Here is a 17,554-nt window from a genome sequence, read left to right as displayed (position 1 = left end):
ATTTGGGGCTGATATGCACTCCCGATGTGAGAGGAATAAAGGGGCGAATGATGGCTGCAAAAACGCAGACCTGCGGTGAAAAACGCAGTAGATCTCTCGCGTCGAGTAGGGCTGAAAACGCAGATCTCGATGCCAGTGATGATGGGCAGCAATGTGAGCACTCGATGCCGGCGAGGGAATGGCCGAGAGGAGGCTCAATGGATTGCCGAAGCACCGGACCGCAAACGTGAAGGTTAGATCTCACCCGCAACGCGACGGCGATGGGCTGAAAACTGACAACTCTGGCTGTTGTGCAGGGCTGAAATCTGAAAACGCTTGTTGCTCCTCTTTAAAAACGCTGGCTGAATTGCAATCCCTGAGAGAATGAGAATAGCGCTAGCTCCTTGGGTGCCTTTGTAGGGAAAGAATAGGCCTTAAGTAATTATTAGGCCTTAGGTAGGGCAAGCGTCCACCAGTTTTCCCAACAAATAAATCATAAAATAATTTATTAAAAAATGGTCCAAACTTGGTGAGATTGTCGCACATCTGCCCACCTGGGAATCCGATCGATGCGCAGTCTGGCACGTCGGATTCCTCTAACCTAGAATTACATGCTCGTCATGCTAGATACCCACCGTAGTGTAATAACACCTGTCAAAACGCGTATACAAACCATTTATGCAAGAGGGTTCCAAACTGGAAAACCTAATCTAATGGATTTGTCCGAACATACAGGTCCTGCGAACAGGCTCACAAAATTGCCAGTACTAATCCTCCTAGGATTCTAGACATCCCTATCTAGGAAGAAGGGGAAAATTGGCTCTGGAAGTCAATGAAGTATGTCCACGTGGAACACAGAGCCATGTGCACGTGACATCCCCTCCTGCTTAAGGTGAGATACGGTTACCGATCTGCATGGCCTCCTTGTATGAAGCTCGCAACTCCGGGTAATCAATGAAGAATTCCTCGTCCACCCACGCCGCTTCATGTGTCCCTCGATCCTTAAATTGAGGAAATATTGCTTCGCTTCTTTCTTATTGCCAAACTGAAATGAAAACATTCGAAAACACTTCGACTTGGTGACTTTGACTGGAACAATGATCTCCGGTGGTTCTGCTTTTGGATTGCTCCTTAAAAGTCCACCCTTGTGGCGGCAACTCGATAGGTCCACTTTGGAAACTCATTGTGCCTCCTGTGGACGTTCCAAAGGAACGGCCAGGTGAGGTCTCGTCTTCTAGAATTTGACCATCCTTGACTTGAGTGCCTTGAAATCCACGCAAAATTGAAATGAGTTTGATTTCTTACGAACAAAGAGAAATGGTAAACCAAAAGACCGTACCTTGGGAGGGCGAAGCCTCCTAAATGAGAAATCACCTGGTTTTGGCTTCTCTTTATCCGATGGAGAAAAAGTTTTACCTACATGTTCCTCGTCATGCAATTTATCGGAGACAATGTCCATAGGTCGATGGGGAGGGTGTGTAGGGGAATGATGATCCTGGAAAACACCGGATTGACCTTAACAAAACCTTCACTATACCTATCAGGAATACCCAAGTTCCTTGATGTGGGGTTGACATAGATGACCGTTGCTTGGGCTCCTCGACGTAGTTCTCTGTTTGCCTGGATATGAGAGATGACAGGGAGAGAGAGAATACCGCTCTCGCCTCGAATGAGGACGGGCTGCAACACGTTATCTTTGATGAGAAACGTGAGCTTCTCCCAATCGATAATGGGTTTGAACATGCGAAACCACTTAATACCCAAAATGATCTCACATCCTACAAGTTTAGAGACTACAAAACGACGAGTAAATTGGGTTTGTTCAATGATCAACTTGACATCATTACATTCTTGAAAGACCGAAGCATCCATGCCTTCAGAGACCCCTGCACTAGGAGGGTGGGGATGGGAGAAGTCTGAAGACGTGCACATTTCACAAGAGATTCACTTATGACATCTTGAGAACTTCCAGAATCAAACAACACAATGACCTTTTGACCACTAACATGTCCATAGCATTTATGAGTTCATCCTCTTCGAAAGTCCCTTCCTGCGTAGCTTCTTGCTTTACCACACTCATAGCATTCACTTGATGGGTAGCATCAGAAGTTGACGCAGTAGAGGTTTCCTTGTTAGATTCTTTCTTAGGACATTCCCTTTTCATGTGACCGACTACATGATAATGAAAACACCTATGTTCCTTTGCATACAATGCTTGTTCTTCTTCACTTAATTGACCACCTAAAACTCCTTGGGCAATCTTTTCATCAGGTGTGAGTTGAGGTTTATCAGATTTTCCTTTACCCTTATCCTTAGAGTTATAGCCCTTAGATTGAGATCCAAATGGAGACTGAGAGAGTTCTTTTTATGGCTACCATTCCCAATAGAATCCTTGTCCTTTTCCTTATACGAATCATGAGAGGAAGAAGTACCATTACCTGAGGCCATCTTAAGCTTACCCTTGTTGTGCTTCATCTCTTGGAGTTGAGCCAAGCGGATTGCTTCTTGCAATGTCTTTGGATCATTGGCCTCCACGTCAAACTTGATCAAGTGGTCCAATCCAAAGAGAAAAGCCTCTAACCTCTCCTCATCCGATTTTCGCAATTGTCCACCTAGCTGTGACACACAGTTAGCAAACGACGTCACCGGTTTACCTTGTTGAGACAAAGCCCGAAAATCCTCCTTCAAACGCTTCAAGTACTGTGGAGGGAGGAAGTGTAACAAACTTGGACACTCCAAGTCAAGAATCAACCGCGACAGCACCAAATTACCACTTCAAAACAATTCACAGATCACAATAGATTTGCACTGGCCCGGCGGAGTTCCGTGCCTAGAGATATTGGCCCCAAAGACTGGCGCCCCTTTCGGTATTTCTTTTTATATTAATCAATCATCAAAGTACAAGAGAGCGGTTAGGGTTTCACTCTCAAAGTCTGCGTCCAGATGCTCTGAGAAGTGAGGCCCTCACCACTAATTTAAAGGTTACAAGGGATGCCCAAAAGCAGAGCCCCAAAAGCTTTTAAAATCAAAAGCATCAGTTCTCTCTCTCTCTTGAGAGTCTTTTCTCTTTTTTTTTTTTTTTTAAAAAGCAAAAGCAAAATTTGCGTCGCTCATCATTTTCCAAAAAAAAAATAAATAAATAAATAAATAATCCGCCTCCACGATTTCCGGAATTTAGGGTTTTTGGCAAAAATTAGGGTTTGCAGGAATTTCAGGGTTTCTGGCAGAAATTAGGGTTTCTGCTGTCCGCCACGTCATCACTTTGTGACATACCCCCCTCTTGAAAGCATTGTAATCGACCGCGATTACGCCTGCAAAACCGACAAAAGCCATAAACCGTCTTAGCAGACACTGACTGTTAGTACCTACGTACTAGGAACGCACATCTAGCACATGTACAAAATCGACAGTCACATCACACGACATCACAGGACATCACCAGACATCACAGGACATCACATGACATTCAACATTCATTCGGATCTTAGACCATGATTTATCGGCAATGTAGCTAGCAATCACATCTAGGTCCAATCGGGACCTCATCGATGTCCGATTGACTAACCCCTATTGCAACCATGTCTATTCGAGATCAAGTAGACCAAAATGCTGCAGTCATTTCGGCTATCAGTTCCTGCACTCACAAGAAGTCAAGAACAAATCAGTATCATAATCAAGAATTCCATTTCATAAAGTCATCCAGCAGAATACTATCAGCTCTCAGTATCCCTGAAGCTCAAAGAGACATCAGTGACTTTAGTATCAAAATCGAGGCATCTGTTGACAAAGGAGTGGAGTGACTCCCCTCTTGTGCATCCCACTGCACCAGATCTCCGGCCAAGCTGAATTCTGGGTTCCGTTTGGAGTAGACTATGCTAAACCAAAACATCGAGGTAAAGTTTCACAATCCGAGGAGTATCTGCTAGGTCCTCCTCCTCCATCCACTTCGCATCAAATGCAGGAAAATTCTTGAACTTAACCAAGAACCGCCTTCGGACTTTACCCTTCTTCGTATCATTATGTGCCAAAATCTGTTCAGGAACAAGGATCTCCTCGTTTTCTTCCACTTTGGGTTGCTCATCAGGCTCCCCATCATCAGGCACATCACCCTTAACAGGTTTCAAGAGACTCACATGCAATGCATTCTGAATCCTCCAAGTATCTGGCAGTTCCAATCGGAAGGAGACATCATTTATCTTGTCAGTGATCTGGAAAGGTCCGTAGTATCACATACTAAGCTTTGGAAAAAGCCTCTCCTTTCCCTTTTTCTTTCTTAGGCGTGCCTTCTCAAAAGTAAGAGCACCCAATCATCCTCCTTCAGTTTCCAGTCGCGACGATGACGATCCGCTGCCTTTTTCTGTCGTTCTTGAGACTCCTGCAAAGTCTCGCGAACCTTGGCAAAAGCCGTATCCAAATCTCGCGAATATTCATCCGCTTCAAATTTCTAATCTTTCGTGCTCAGGAAGGATGGAACCTTCGCAGCAGTTACAACAATCTCACATGGCGTCTTCCCCGTCGAAGAGTGTATCGTGTTATTGTAGGCAAATTCCACCAAAGGTAAGTTCTTTTCCCATTGAGTCTTCTGATCCGAGATACAAGACTTCAATAAATCTAAAATCACTGAATTGACAATCTCAGATTGCCCGTCAGTCTGCAAGTGGAACGATGACGAGAACTGCAACCGCGTGCCAATGTTCTCCCAAATTGCCTTCCAAAACAAACTCATAAATTTGGGGTCTCTGTCGGAGACAATCGTCTCAAGCGTGCCATGTAATCGGAAAATCATCGTGATCATTCTGTATTCTCGGGAGATTAAAAAAACATGAAATCCATTTCAATATTTTCCCAGGGGCGGGTGGGTATGGGTAAAGGCTGTAACAATCCCTGTGCCTTATGCCTGTCAAACTTGACCTTCTGGCATACCAAGCAACTGCGCACAAATTCTTTCACATCCTTCTTCAGTCTCCGCCAAAAGAAATCTCTCTCTACCCCTTTCATGGTGGTAGCAATGCCGCGGTGACCCGTAAAAGGTGGACAGTGGCAATCAGTCATAACCTTTTCCCTCAACGGCTGTGTAACGCACAACATAGTCTTTTTCATCAAGTAGCCTTCCCGAAGGGAGTATCCCGCTACTGTCTCCCCATCCCGTATCCGTGTAAAAATATCTGCAAAATCTGTATCTGTGGCATACTGATCGACCATATCCTCGAAGCTCCTATGATGTATCGCGGAAATAGCCAGAACCAACGGTTTCCGAGACAAAGCATTTGCCACCACATTCTTCTGTCCCTGCACATGGACAATCTGGAAGTGAAACTGTGACAAGATGTTCGTCCACCGCATCTGCTTTTCCGAAAGCTGCTTCTGTGACAAGAAGTAGCGCAAACTCTGATGGTCTGTAAAGACAGTAAAATCCGCTCCGAGTAGGTAATGCCGCCACTGAGTAAGAGCATGGATAACCGCCAAAAGCTCTTTCTCATAAATCTGTGTTGTCATCTCCGGCCTAGAGAACAAACGGCTCTCGTAAGCTATGACATGGCCTTCTTGCATCAAGACCGCACCCAGACTACGACCACAAGCATCACAAAATACTTCAAATGACTTCTGCAAGTCCGGCAAAGTCAAATCTGGTCCTGTAGTGAATTTCTCTTTAAATGTCTGAAAGGCAGTCACCTCTGTGGGTCCCCACGAAAAAGGTACTCCTTTCTGTGTCAAGGTATGCAAAGGGGAAGCAACCTCTGCAAACTTTCGTATGAACCGCCTGTAGTACGAACACAGTCCCAAGAAGCTTCTAACTTCATGGACATTCCTCAAATCGGGCCAATCACAGATAGTCTCTATCTTGGCCGGATCCATTTGCACTCCTGCTGCTGACACAATGTGTCCCAAAAAAGTGTACCTCTGGTAGGAAAAATTCACTTTTCTTTGCATTAATCACTAACTTGTGATCTCGTAATGCCTGAAAGACTTGAAGCAGATGATCTCTGTGTTCTGCCTCATCCTTGGAGAAAACAATGATGTCGTCAAAGAAAGTGCCAACAAATAGCCTGTACTCTCGAAAAATCCTGTCCATCATCCGGTTAAATGTCGCAGGAGCATTGGTTAAGCCAAAAGGCATCACCAAAAACTCAAATAACCCAAAAGTCGTCCGAAAAGCTGTCTTGTAGACATCTCATGGTGCTATCCTGATCTGATGATATCCACTCTTCAAGTCAATCCTGCTAAAGCACGAGGATCCCTGTAACCTGTCGAGTATATCATCGATCCTAGGAATCGAAAATCTGTTCTTGATGGTGATTTCGTTGAGAGTGCTATAATCGATGCACATTCTCCAAGATCCCTCTTTCTTCAAAACCAACAACACTGGAGAGCAATACGGTGAAGTACTAGGCTGGACAAGACCCTTTTCCAAGAGGTCTTTCACTGAGTTCATAATCTTTTCATTCTGTACTCGGCTCACACGATAAGGTGGCCGATTCGGTGGCGTGCTTCCAGATATCAGATCAATGGTATGATCTTCAGGCCCTCTCAAAAGCAATCGGCATAAGCGTGGAGAAAAAAAATCTTGGCGTTCTTTTCTTCAGGTCAAAACATATTCAACTTTTATCCATCGTTCAGTTCTCCCAAAAGAATGAGTAAGAAAACTGAAGTTCATCAAGTACAATCTCTAAGCCCTTCATTTATCAAAGTCGCTTTCTCGGCCCGGTAGTCAACCACGGCGTAGTTCTTGTGGTACCAAGGGATCCCGAGTAGAACGTCGCTCACGTGCCCTGAACACCCCTGTCATTGCAAACGAAGTTTGCCAATGCTCGGTGTAATGGCAACATCCCATCCGGGTGCCAGTCGAACTACCTCCGCCTGTGGCGTCAGTCTGTCGGGCGTAGTTCCAAATCGAGCCGCCAATTCCAAGTGAAAAGAAGTTGGCCTTGGCTCCTTCAAAAGAGCTTCCTGATCCTTCACTTTGCCCCGAAAGCGGCAAAGTTTGTACTTTCATTCATTAGATTCGGTGCAGGTCCCACGCCATGTGGTACCAGTTCTGCTTTTCTATCTGCCTTTTCTGCCACATTCCTCAGCTGCTCTCGAACTCTCAGACCTGTCGTCGTCTTTATCATTCTGTTCTTTCTGTGCCTTATCAGGGCACTTTGCGGAAATATGCCCATGTTCCCCGCATCCAAAGCACTTCCCCTCTCTGATGAAGCGAGCTCTCTCCTCAGGAGTAAGCTTGGGTCGTGCATCCTTTTTTTTTCTCTGGGTTGCTCTTTTTCATTCTACTTTCATTCCCAGAAGTCTGTTCGGCTGTTGTGTCATGGCCTCATCTGTGGGGTAGGTCAGACTGCCAGAGTGAATGGCAAAGCCCCGCTTCGCATGACTCATCAACTCCTGAATAGAAGCTGACTTCTGTTCCAAGCAGTGATTTCGGATCTCTGTAGGTAGACCCAAGGTAAACCGCTCAATCTGTTCTCTGAATGAGATCTTCTTGAATGAAGAGCTCCAGAATCTTTCACAATTAGCATTGATTGTATCTTTCTTGGTCATCCGAAGATGGTTCCAAGCAGCTCGTATATCTCGCTCAAACTCTTGAGTCAACCAAGAAGAAATAAAAAGCCTCTTGAATTTCAGCCATGTAACTGGCACAGTCTTGCTTAATAGAAGCGTGGACCACCAAGTACGAGCATTCCCCTTAAAGTAAGAGGCAGCTCTCCGAATCTTGGAGTGCTCTGAATAGCGTCCTCCCGCGAAAGCGATGTCAAACTGCTGTATAAAAGACAAAGCCTTCGAAGCATCTGAGTATCCTGAAAAGTATCAAACTTGATCGAGTGGCCACCTTCCTTAAACTCTCGGACTTTCTTGCTTTTATCTTCGAGAAAGTCATACTGGTTGGCTTTGTAAAAATTCTTCTTGTTCGCATAAAACTTTCCGTCATCGGAATCTGAGCTGTCTGTAGACGAGTCCTCAGCAGAACTGTCAGTCTCTGGGCAAGATGTAGCCTTCTTTGCCTTTTTCTTGCCCGTTCCGAAGCTTTGTGTCTTGCTTCGCTTTTTGCTTTTTTTTCTGTCTTCTTCGCTCTAATCCGAGGAGCTAGAAGAACTGTCAGAAGAAGAAGAAGAAGAACTGGGTACTCCTTCAAATCGAACACGCTTCTTCCGTTTCTTTGCTTTGTCGAATGTCAACCGACGACCCAAATATCCTTGGAAGTCAGTGCCTTTCTTCTGCTTTTTGCGTGCTTTTTGTCTTTCTTTTGCACGTCGAAAAGCTGAGCAATCCGTGCATCAACCACGTTCTCCAGTTCCTTCTCCGTATATTTCTTGGAGGCAGAAGGTTTCTTGAGAGCGGGTTTCGGGAGTGGTGTTGTGGTTCTCTGCCACTCCGTCTGTACCTCTTCCAAAGAGGTCTGGTTCATATATTTTGCCATCTTCGGGTCCTTGGCAAAATTGAGCATCATCTTTGTTGCATCACCAATCAATTGACGACGCTCCATCTCTCTTTGCTCCGCCTGAGTAGGCCGAGGCGGGCCATACTCTCTGTCTGAATCTTCGTTGTGATCCCAGCCTGCATCTCCAGATGCAGAGGGAGTCGACTGATCATTGCTTGAAGCCATAGGTGCCGCGGAAAAAAAATTCGGGGATCGGATTTCCCGTAGAAGAGAAATCGGCCGTGCTCTGATACCACTGTAACAAACTTGGACACTCCAAGTCAAGAATCAACCGCGACAGCACCAAATTACCACTTCAAAACAATTCACAGATTACAATAGATTTGCACTGGCCCGGCGGAGTTCCGTACCTAGAGATATTGGCCCCAAAGACTGGCGCCCCTTTCGGTATTTCTTTTTATATTAATCAATCATCAAAGTACAAGAGAGCGGTTAGGGTTTCACTCTCAGACTCTGCGTCCAGATGCTCTGAGAAGTGAGGCCCTCACCACTAATTTAAAGGTTACAAGGGATGCCCAAAAGCAGAGCCCCAAAAGCTTTTAAAATCAAAAGCATCAGTTCTCTCTCTCTCTTGAGAGTCTTTTCTCTTTTTTTTTTATAAAAAAAAAAAGCAAAAGCAAAATTCGCGTCGCTCATCATTTTCCCAAAAAAAAAAAAAATCCGCCTCCGCGATTTCCGGAATTTAGGGTTTTTGGCAAAAATTAGGGTTTGCAGGAATTTTAGGGTTTCTGGCAAAAATTAGGGTTTTTGCTGTCCGCCACGTCATCACTTTGTGACAGGAAGCGAGTCTTGAGATCCTCCATGAACTCCTCCCAACTAAGCTCGAGAGGGGAAACGAGGTAGGACTCAGCATGGGCAGCCGAATGGGCCACCGCTTGCTTCTCCATCCATTCATCCTTCCAAGTGATGGCATCACCATGGAAGCCAAGAGAACCTTGTTATTTTCAGACTTCATAACAACCGCAAAATAGGATATAAATTGATGCAACCACGAGTAAATGACAATAACATCCATCTTACCGTCATACTTAATGAACGTGATCTTCTCGGGAATTGGATCACTGGTCGTCCGTGTAGCAATGGTTGCCTTCGTGATGGTCTTGACAAGCTTTTCATAATCGGGCAAATAAGATGGGGGATCGGGCCGCACCGCCAAGGTGGTGATGAGATCACGCATGGAATCCCTTTCCAGTCTACGAGCCTCGGCTTCGGCCGCCAATCGACGCTCCTCACGCTCCGCCGCTTCCACATGCTCTTGTCGTCGAGCTTCGTCTTGCCGCATCATCATCTCCATCATCATGCGCATCATAGCATCCATGGGATTTGATGGCGAAGGTGGAGGAGTTGGGGGAGGGCTTGGAGGATCCATAGGTGGCTCTTGCTCGCCTTCTTGATATGTGGAGGTATTCATACCGCTACGAGTCTTGACCATGCAAGGATTTCTCCTCTTGGTCCAAGGAAGGTCGCAGACTAATCTTCGGGAGACTATCTACCCCCTCGTCGACGCACCCCGCATGCAACACCCGGTATACAATTGGTTGCTATTTTCCGACGCTCAAGGCACACGGCTCTACGCGCAATGGCAGGCCTGCTGTTCCAAGAGTGGGAGGAGTATACATCGAAAGGCTGCCAACACAACCAAAAAACACGAGAAAAAAACTTGTTGTGGATTAGCAGATTAGTGCAAAATCTTCAAAGCTCTGATACCAATGTCAGGTGCAGCGGAATTAAAATGGTGAAGATCTAGTTTTACACTTCCACAAAATCCTTTCCTTCTTCCTTGTGTTAGTGAATGCTTTGTACTTCAATGAATGTTCCTTTTATGTTCCCCTGAAGAGAGGGGTTGAGAGAATGCAATAGAGATGTGTAGAGGGAGAGAGAAAGAGAGAGAAGAAGAGAGTGACACCCGATGGGGTCCCAACCAACCCTCTCAAGGGCCCCCCCACACCGTTACCGATGTGGTATTTGCTTTAGATTGCGTAAATGGAATGTATGCACAATGCAACACCGCAATGCAGACTCTAATAACTTGACGACGACAAATCACCACGGTAACTCCTCGGGAAGAGGCACCTCCGGGGCTGATTTGATGCACCTTTGGATCCTTCTCGATGTGGGATTGCGGATGGCCACCAAAGGTAGATTTGGGGCTGATTTGCGCTCCCGATGTGAGAGGAATAAAGGGGCGAATGATGGCTGCAAAACGCAGATCTGCGACGAAAAACGCAGTAGATCTCTCGCGTAGAGCAGGGCTGAAAACGCAGATCTCGATGACGGCGATGATGGGCAGCAATGTGAGCACTCGATGCCGGCGAGGGAATGGCCGAGAGGAGGCTCGATGGGCTACCGAAGCACCGGCGGACCGCAGCCGTGAAGGTTAGATCTCACCTGCACCGCGACGGCGATGGGTTGAAAACTGAAAACGCTGGCTGTTGTGCAGGGCTGAAAACACCAAGGGCTGAAATCTGAAAACGCTGGTTGCTCCTCTTCAAAAACGATGGCTGAATTGCAGTCCCTGAGAGAATGAGAATAGCGCTAGCTCCTTGGGTGCCTTTATAGGGAAAGAATAGGCCAAGTAATTATTAGGCCTTAGGTAGGGCAAGTGTCCACCAGTTTTCCTAACAAATAAATCATAAAATGATTTTTAAAAATTGATCCAAACTTGGCGAGATTGTCGCACATCTGCCCACCTGGGAATCTGATCGACGCGCACTCTGGCACGTCGGATTTCTCTAACCTAGAACTACATGCTCGTCATGCCAGATGCCCACTGTAGTGTAATAACATCTGTCAAAACGCGTATACAAACCATTTATGCAAGAGGGTTCCAAACTGGAAAACCTAATCTAATGGATTTGTCTGAACATGCAGGTCTTGCGAACAGGCTCACAAAATTGCCGGTACTAATCCTCCTAGGATTCTAGACATCCCTATCTAGGAAGAAGGGGAAAACTGGCTCTGGAAGTCGATGAAGTATGTCCACGTGGCACACAGAGCCATGTGTACGTGACATGCAGAAACCCAATTGAAAGCTAAAGTAAAACTTTTTTTTTTTGCACCTCCATCGCTTGATGGAACAAAAAAAACATAAAGCACTTTCCAGCTCATTTAGGCACTTCTCATGCACAATAAAGTCTTCTCGGCATTCAGCCGAGGGGGGATGTTGAAATAAAATAAAATATGTCAGTTCTACGCCTTGGGAAGTGAAGAGGCACGGACACCTCTTCATATCCAATCTTCTAACCTTATAAAATTAACCATGATGTAACTCAATAATCAATCACAACCTATCGCCTATCTCTGCGTATGTCTCTCTCTATCTTCTCTCACTTTCTTTGTGTAACACACACATAATGTAACACGACAGTGGTCGCCCTCCTAGCATCCTACAACAACATTGTGCACGCCAAAGCCACCAACCAGCATAGTTACTGCATCCACCAGCCTGCCCAGATAGCTTCCGGAAGGCCACTGCTGGCCGCAGCATAGAGGCACCTGCATTTCAGAGCTCTCAGGTCTCCCAATTTCTTCTCCTTCTACTCTGACATAGAGGAGCAAGAAGAAGTCTCTCTCTCTCTCTCTCTCTCTCTCTCTCTCTCTCTCTCTCTCTCTCTCTCTCTCTCTCTCTCTCTCTCTCTCTCTCTCTCTCTCTCTCTCTCTCTCTCTCTCTCTCTCTCTCTCTCTCTCTCTCTCTCACACACACACACACGCTCACACAGACAATAATGGATTGCAGTACCAGAGGGTTTGCATAGTTCGAAATCTTCATGTGCGTTATACAGTAACCTTTACAGTCGTGCTTTCTTGGACCGCACCTTGCACGCACGCTAATCTCCATCCATCATGGCAAGATTTCTGGCCGCAGAGCTTCTTGGAATTCTGTGCAAACATACCCTTTATCTCCAAAGATTAAAATTTGAAATACACAATTTAGAGAAATATGGTGTAAAAGCAACGATATGCAAAAGGAGCTTGAGCACAAGGCTAATTTGAATGAAGAGGAACTACACAAAAGCAGCAGTGACGGTACACATGATAGAAGAAGTGAATGCCGCAGTTGAGATGATGACAAAAGTCAAGGAAGTGATGATGATGGAGATTGTAGTAGACATGATTACGATTGCAGCAGAAGAACTCACGATGATATTGTTAGTCACGAATTGTTGAAAAAAGATGCTATGCTTAGCACAGTCTTAGTAACAGAAGCGCGGACCAGCTGATGGTTAACACCTGCATTGCGGGATATTCTCCAAGCAACAGCCGCACAGCCTATAGTGGCCGCAAGGAAGCAGAACGTGTTGTCTTTTGGGCAGTCGTACAAATGTTACAGATAGTTAGATCCTCAACTTTCTCTCTCAAAACAGTCACCTCTGCTTGAGCTTGTTTAAGCAACTCTCTCAAAGACGACACTTCCTGAGCTTGATCGGTCGACTGTGCTTGAGCTTGATTGAGAAGGTCTCTCAAAGACGACACTTCCTGAGCCTGATCAGTCAAGTATGCTTGAGCTTGATTGAGAAGGTCTCTCAAAGACGACACTTTTTGAGCCTGAACAGCCACCTCTGCTTGAGCTTGATTAAGAAGGTTTGACAGAAATGCGTTCTGCAGTTGCATGTGTTGCTTGATTAGACCAAGATGATCTTTCACAGATGCGACTTCTTCTGAAAGGTTGCTAACAAGACCAATATGTTCTCTCAATAGAGCCACTTCATGTTCTAAATTGCTGACGAGAACATTCTTGCGTTGCTCATTTACTTTTGAGACATAAAGTTCATGATCAACAGCCATCTTGTGAACAAAATATAGCTACTCCCTGTCACAAAAGTAAATGAGCAACGCCAGAATGTTCTCGTCAGCAATTTAGAACATGAAATGGCTCTATGAGAGTACATGTTGGTCTTGTTAGCAACCTTTCAGAAGAAGTCGCATCTTTGAAAGATCATCTTGGTCTAGCCAAGCAACACATGCAAATGCAGAACGCATTTCTGTCAAACCTTCTTAATCAAGCTCAAGCGGAGGTGGCTGTTCAGGCTCAAAAAGTGTCGTCTTTGAGAGACCTTCTCAATCAAGCTCAAGCACACTTGACTAATCAGGCTCAGGAAGTGTCGTCATTGAGAGACCTTCTCAATCAAGCTCAAGCACACCTGACTGATCAGGCTCAGGAAGTGTCATCTTTGAGAGACTTGCTTAATCAAGCTCAAGCAGAGGTGACTGTTTTGAGAGACAAAGTTGAGGATCTAACTATCTGTAACATTTGTACGACTGCCCAAAAGACACACGTTCTGCTTCCTTACTACAGGCTGTGAGGCGACTCCTTGGAGAACATCCGCAATGCAAGTGTTAACAATCAATTGGTCTGCGCTTCTGTTGCCATCCCCTCCCCCTCCCCCTTTCGCGCCTCCATGGGCCGCTCAGTGTCCATGTCTTCACCCTCTCGATCTCTAGCGACGCTGGTTTTGCTGCCAGCAAAGAGACATCACACCACCCTCTTGATCTTTATCATGTTGGTTTTGCTTCCAAGAAAGAGACGTCACATGGCTTGCTAGCAGTGCAACAAGGCCACACACACACATACACATAGAGAGAGAGAGAGAGGAAGAAGAAGAGAATTTTAACGTCATAGGAAACTATCCCAAGAGACATTAAAGATCTTTCCTACGAGAAGAGTTGAACTCAAGACTTGTTATTGAAGAGATTTTCTCCACTCTCAGTTCATTACCCATGGATTCCAGTCCACTCAACAAAAAAATTCACTTTCACAAAGTAATCACAACACAACGATCGAACTTGTACAACATAGGAAAATGGAATTCATATGAATAACTACGTGGTAGTAGTGTGAATACCACATAGTAGGAACAACAATATTCCTAGTTCTAATTAGCAACAACATCTAATTGCTATATAGGAATTCCAAGGCAAGTATGATTTTTCTAGTTCTATTGGGCAAGTACACAAAATTACTGTATAGCAATTGCTTGGGAGTTAACATTGCTACTTCCATCATCTAGCAAATAAGCTAAAAGGCCACCATATTTGCTAGTTTGATTACGCTCACACACAGAACTTACTATTTGCATCTAGCAAATATATCAAATGCAGGCAGTATTTCACCCTCCCCAAGGTCTCCATCTCTGCTTGCAATCCCTTCCCTGATTGTGATGACCGCCGCAGCCGCTTTACTGCCAGGATGGACCCATCTGGTAAAACACCCTTGTAAACGGTGCCTATCCATCCTTCTCCTAGTATGTTATCTTTGCTGAAATCATCAGTAGCTGCCATGAGGCCACACAACTTGAGTTTTTCATAGGCACCTCAACAAGGATACAATCACTGATTTAATGGCGTAGGTACACTTTGCCCAATTGTGCTCCCCCTATGCGAGAGCAATTTCCATCTTGCGGCCTTTGAAGAAGAAGCACCAAACACCGGTTGCGCATAGACATGCAATAATGGATGCCACTGTGACTATGATACCCACTATCAAGCCTATGTTGCCCTTTGTAGAAGCCAACCCATTAGCAAAGCTGAATGGGATCAGTCCAGTGAGTGAATTCCATGACACATCCAAAGAGGATAGTTTGGGCAAAAGGCCGATTCCACCATGCAGCTCGTCGGAAAGCTTGTTATGCTAAAGATTTAGGTCTGAAGATGCTGGCAATCCTCCAAAGTGAAAAGTATTTTCCTAAGAAGCTATTCTGTGAAAGATCAAGGGAAGCACTATTAGGAACCTGCTTCCAGAGATTGTTGGGTATGGACCCAGTGAAGTCATTCTGCCACAAGGCAAGGTTCTGAAGAGCTGTACATTGAGTCAGTCAAGAGGCGAAGGACCCCTCAAGCCCTGCATTTTGGAGCTTTATTGCCAAGACCTTGTTCTCCCCGGTATTCCAGCACGAGACGCCAATGAAGTTGCAGTCAGACCTTTCCGACGAATTGCCAAATATCCAACTGGACTGATGATTGGTGGGATCTTTCACAGAGGCCTTGAATTCTTGCAAGCATTGAGAATCATCCTCTGCAAGAGCTTGACTAAGGATTGAAAGGGCGAGAAAAGGGCCAGCCACAAGCCGCAACCCATTGCATTTTCTCACAATTCCAACATAGATGCGCAGATCAGCACAAGAAAGACTCTCCCAATGACGCACAGCCGAGCGCTTCTTCCAAGGGATTTGTGAAAGTTCTATGAGGATTGACATCTACAAGGAAGGAGGGAGAGGCACAGAAAGCAGGTGAAAATATACCCCAGTCTTGGAGACTTCATGCTCAAACCAGGCGAGGAAAGAGAACGCTTCCCTCCTCGAATCCTCAGAACCATGAACAAAAAAAACAACAAAAGAGGGTGATGTAAATACTCAGCTATCAGATAGGCAAAATTGTTTCATTTTGCATCTTCAATAAATATATAGAGTAGCCAACGCATGTTGTATCAACAACTGACTAATTGCATAGGCATTGTCCTTTTTAATCAAACTATGGTCCCATTGTACTTAGTATAATTTGCAACTCTCACCACAAGCATGGCCAAGCACTTCCAAAACACACTGCTTGCTGCCTGCTGAAATCCTTTTCTGGTCTGTTCAAGGCCTGCTTTACAATCCATAGCCAGGTTCCAGTTTTAGTTTAATTGGTCTTTAATTTCCACAGCACTGCTATCTATCTCACTGCCCCCGGGGTGAAATGATAGCTCTTCTCAACCTTCGCAAACAAAGCTAAATGAGAGAGAGAGACCCAACCTGCAAAATTGCGATGAGCTCATCGAGCAGACAACGTTACTCTGACCACTCTCAGCTCGCAACTACGTCGGAGTCTGGAGATCGCTCGTCCAACAAGCGCACAGTTCACTATTTTGGTGTAAGCCGTAAAAAGCAAACATGTGAAGTTCCCGCAGTACGACGGGCTGAAAATTGCTTCGCATGTTTCTGCCGAAAGGCAGTGCCAACAAATGGCAGATACTATATGAAGCCAATGGGTAGCACAACAACATGGAATGCTTATGCGCACTATAATTGATATATAAGTAGAAGGAGAGAAGCTATTTATAATCAAGTACACTAAAAATAATAGCCAATGGGTAGCACAACAACATGGAATGCTTATGCGCACTATAATTGGTATATAAGTAGAAGGAGAGAAGCTATTTATAAGCAAGTACACTAAAAATAATAGCAACCCTAATTTTTAAATCTAGAGCATTACTAAGGTTGGGTCTCAGGTCCTCTCAACTCTCAGATTCTCAAGCCTCTTGCACTGAGCAAATAAGACCTACCAACCAACCATTACTATATAGGGGTGTATGTTGATATGGCAACCCAGTTTTGGGTGACAAAGGTTGGGACACTAACCCAAGCCTATTGGGGGTTGGTTTTCTCAGCTAGCCAATTGCCCTTTTTAGATACATTTTCAACTCAAGATGTAGTTGTTGCTTTTATGAGCTCAAAATTTGGGTGAGAAAAGGTTTGTTTGCTAGTTGACTGGGGTTATGTGCTAAAGATTGGAGGTTTTAGCCAAGGGAGGGAGAGCTATCAAATGCCCTTATGTGTTAAAGCTATCTCTCTCAATCGATACAACATTATGAGAGAGAGATAGAGAGAGAGAGAGAGACCCTTTGATACCCTCATGATTGGAGGTTTTAGCTGAGGAGGGAGAGCTACCAACTGCCGTTAAAGCTATCTCTCTCAAGCGAATACAACATTACGCGAGAGAGAAAGATAGAGAGAGAGACCCTTTGATACCCGCACGATGTACTTGGCCTTGCCCCACCACCATGAATTGATTTACCCATACACAACAACCCCTAGTCAATGAAGAAGAGACGGTGAGAGGCATAAATGCAATTGCAGCAAGGGTGGGAGCTTGGGAGGAAAATTTTGGAGGGTGGAAGGAGGAGCTTATAAAACCCCATCCTCGCATTTCAAGACAAACTTGTCTCCACCATGCAATTAATGCTCATGAGCGTGAGTGCAAATCAAGGGTGGTTGTAGCCCGCACTTCGAGAATTGTGATGATGGACATTGTAAAAGCCTAAACAAAAAATGCTATGGAAAAAATGTCAAATGAACTAACACATGCACACCCCCCCCCCCCCACACACACACACACACACACACATACACACACACAAAGAGAGAGAGAGAGAGAGAGAGA

The 17,554-nt window shown here is 45.1% G+C and overlaps 1 protein-coding gene across 2 annotated transcripts in view; it reads right to left on the bottom strand.

Annotated features, from left to right (window-relative positions):
• Positions 1–16,382, bottom strand: part of LOC147460218 (UDP-glycosyltransferase TURAN-like) — a 98,590-nt gene extending 82,208 nt beyond the window's left edge. The window contains exons 1-2 of one of the 2 annotated variants that reach the window (XM_086511306.1): positions 16,144–16,382; positions 12,153–12,307 (exon numbers count right to left, since the gene is read on the bottom strand). The gene's annotated coding sequence lies outside the window, so the exon portion shown is untranslated. The remainder of the gene's footprint in view (positions 1–12,152; positions 12,308–16,143) is intronic. The other variant, XM_086511304.1, reaches the window with a different exon arrangement.
• Between the last annotated feature and the right edge of the window lie 1,172 nt (positions 16,383–17,554).

Source organism: Adiantum capillus-veneris, chromosome 4, assembly GCF_014529385.1.
Source record: "Adiantum capillus-veneris isolate H3 chromosome 4, ASM1452938v2, whole genome shotgun sequence".
In the NCBI taxonomy this organism is placed as follows: Eukaryota; Viridiplantae; Streptophyta; class Polypodiopsida; order Polypodiales; family Pteridaceae; genus Adiantum; species Adiantum capillus-veneris.
This window is presented reverse-complemented; position numbering and strand designations above follow the sequence as displayed.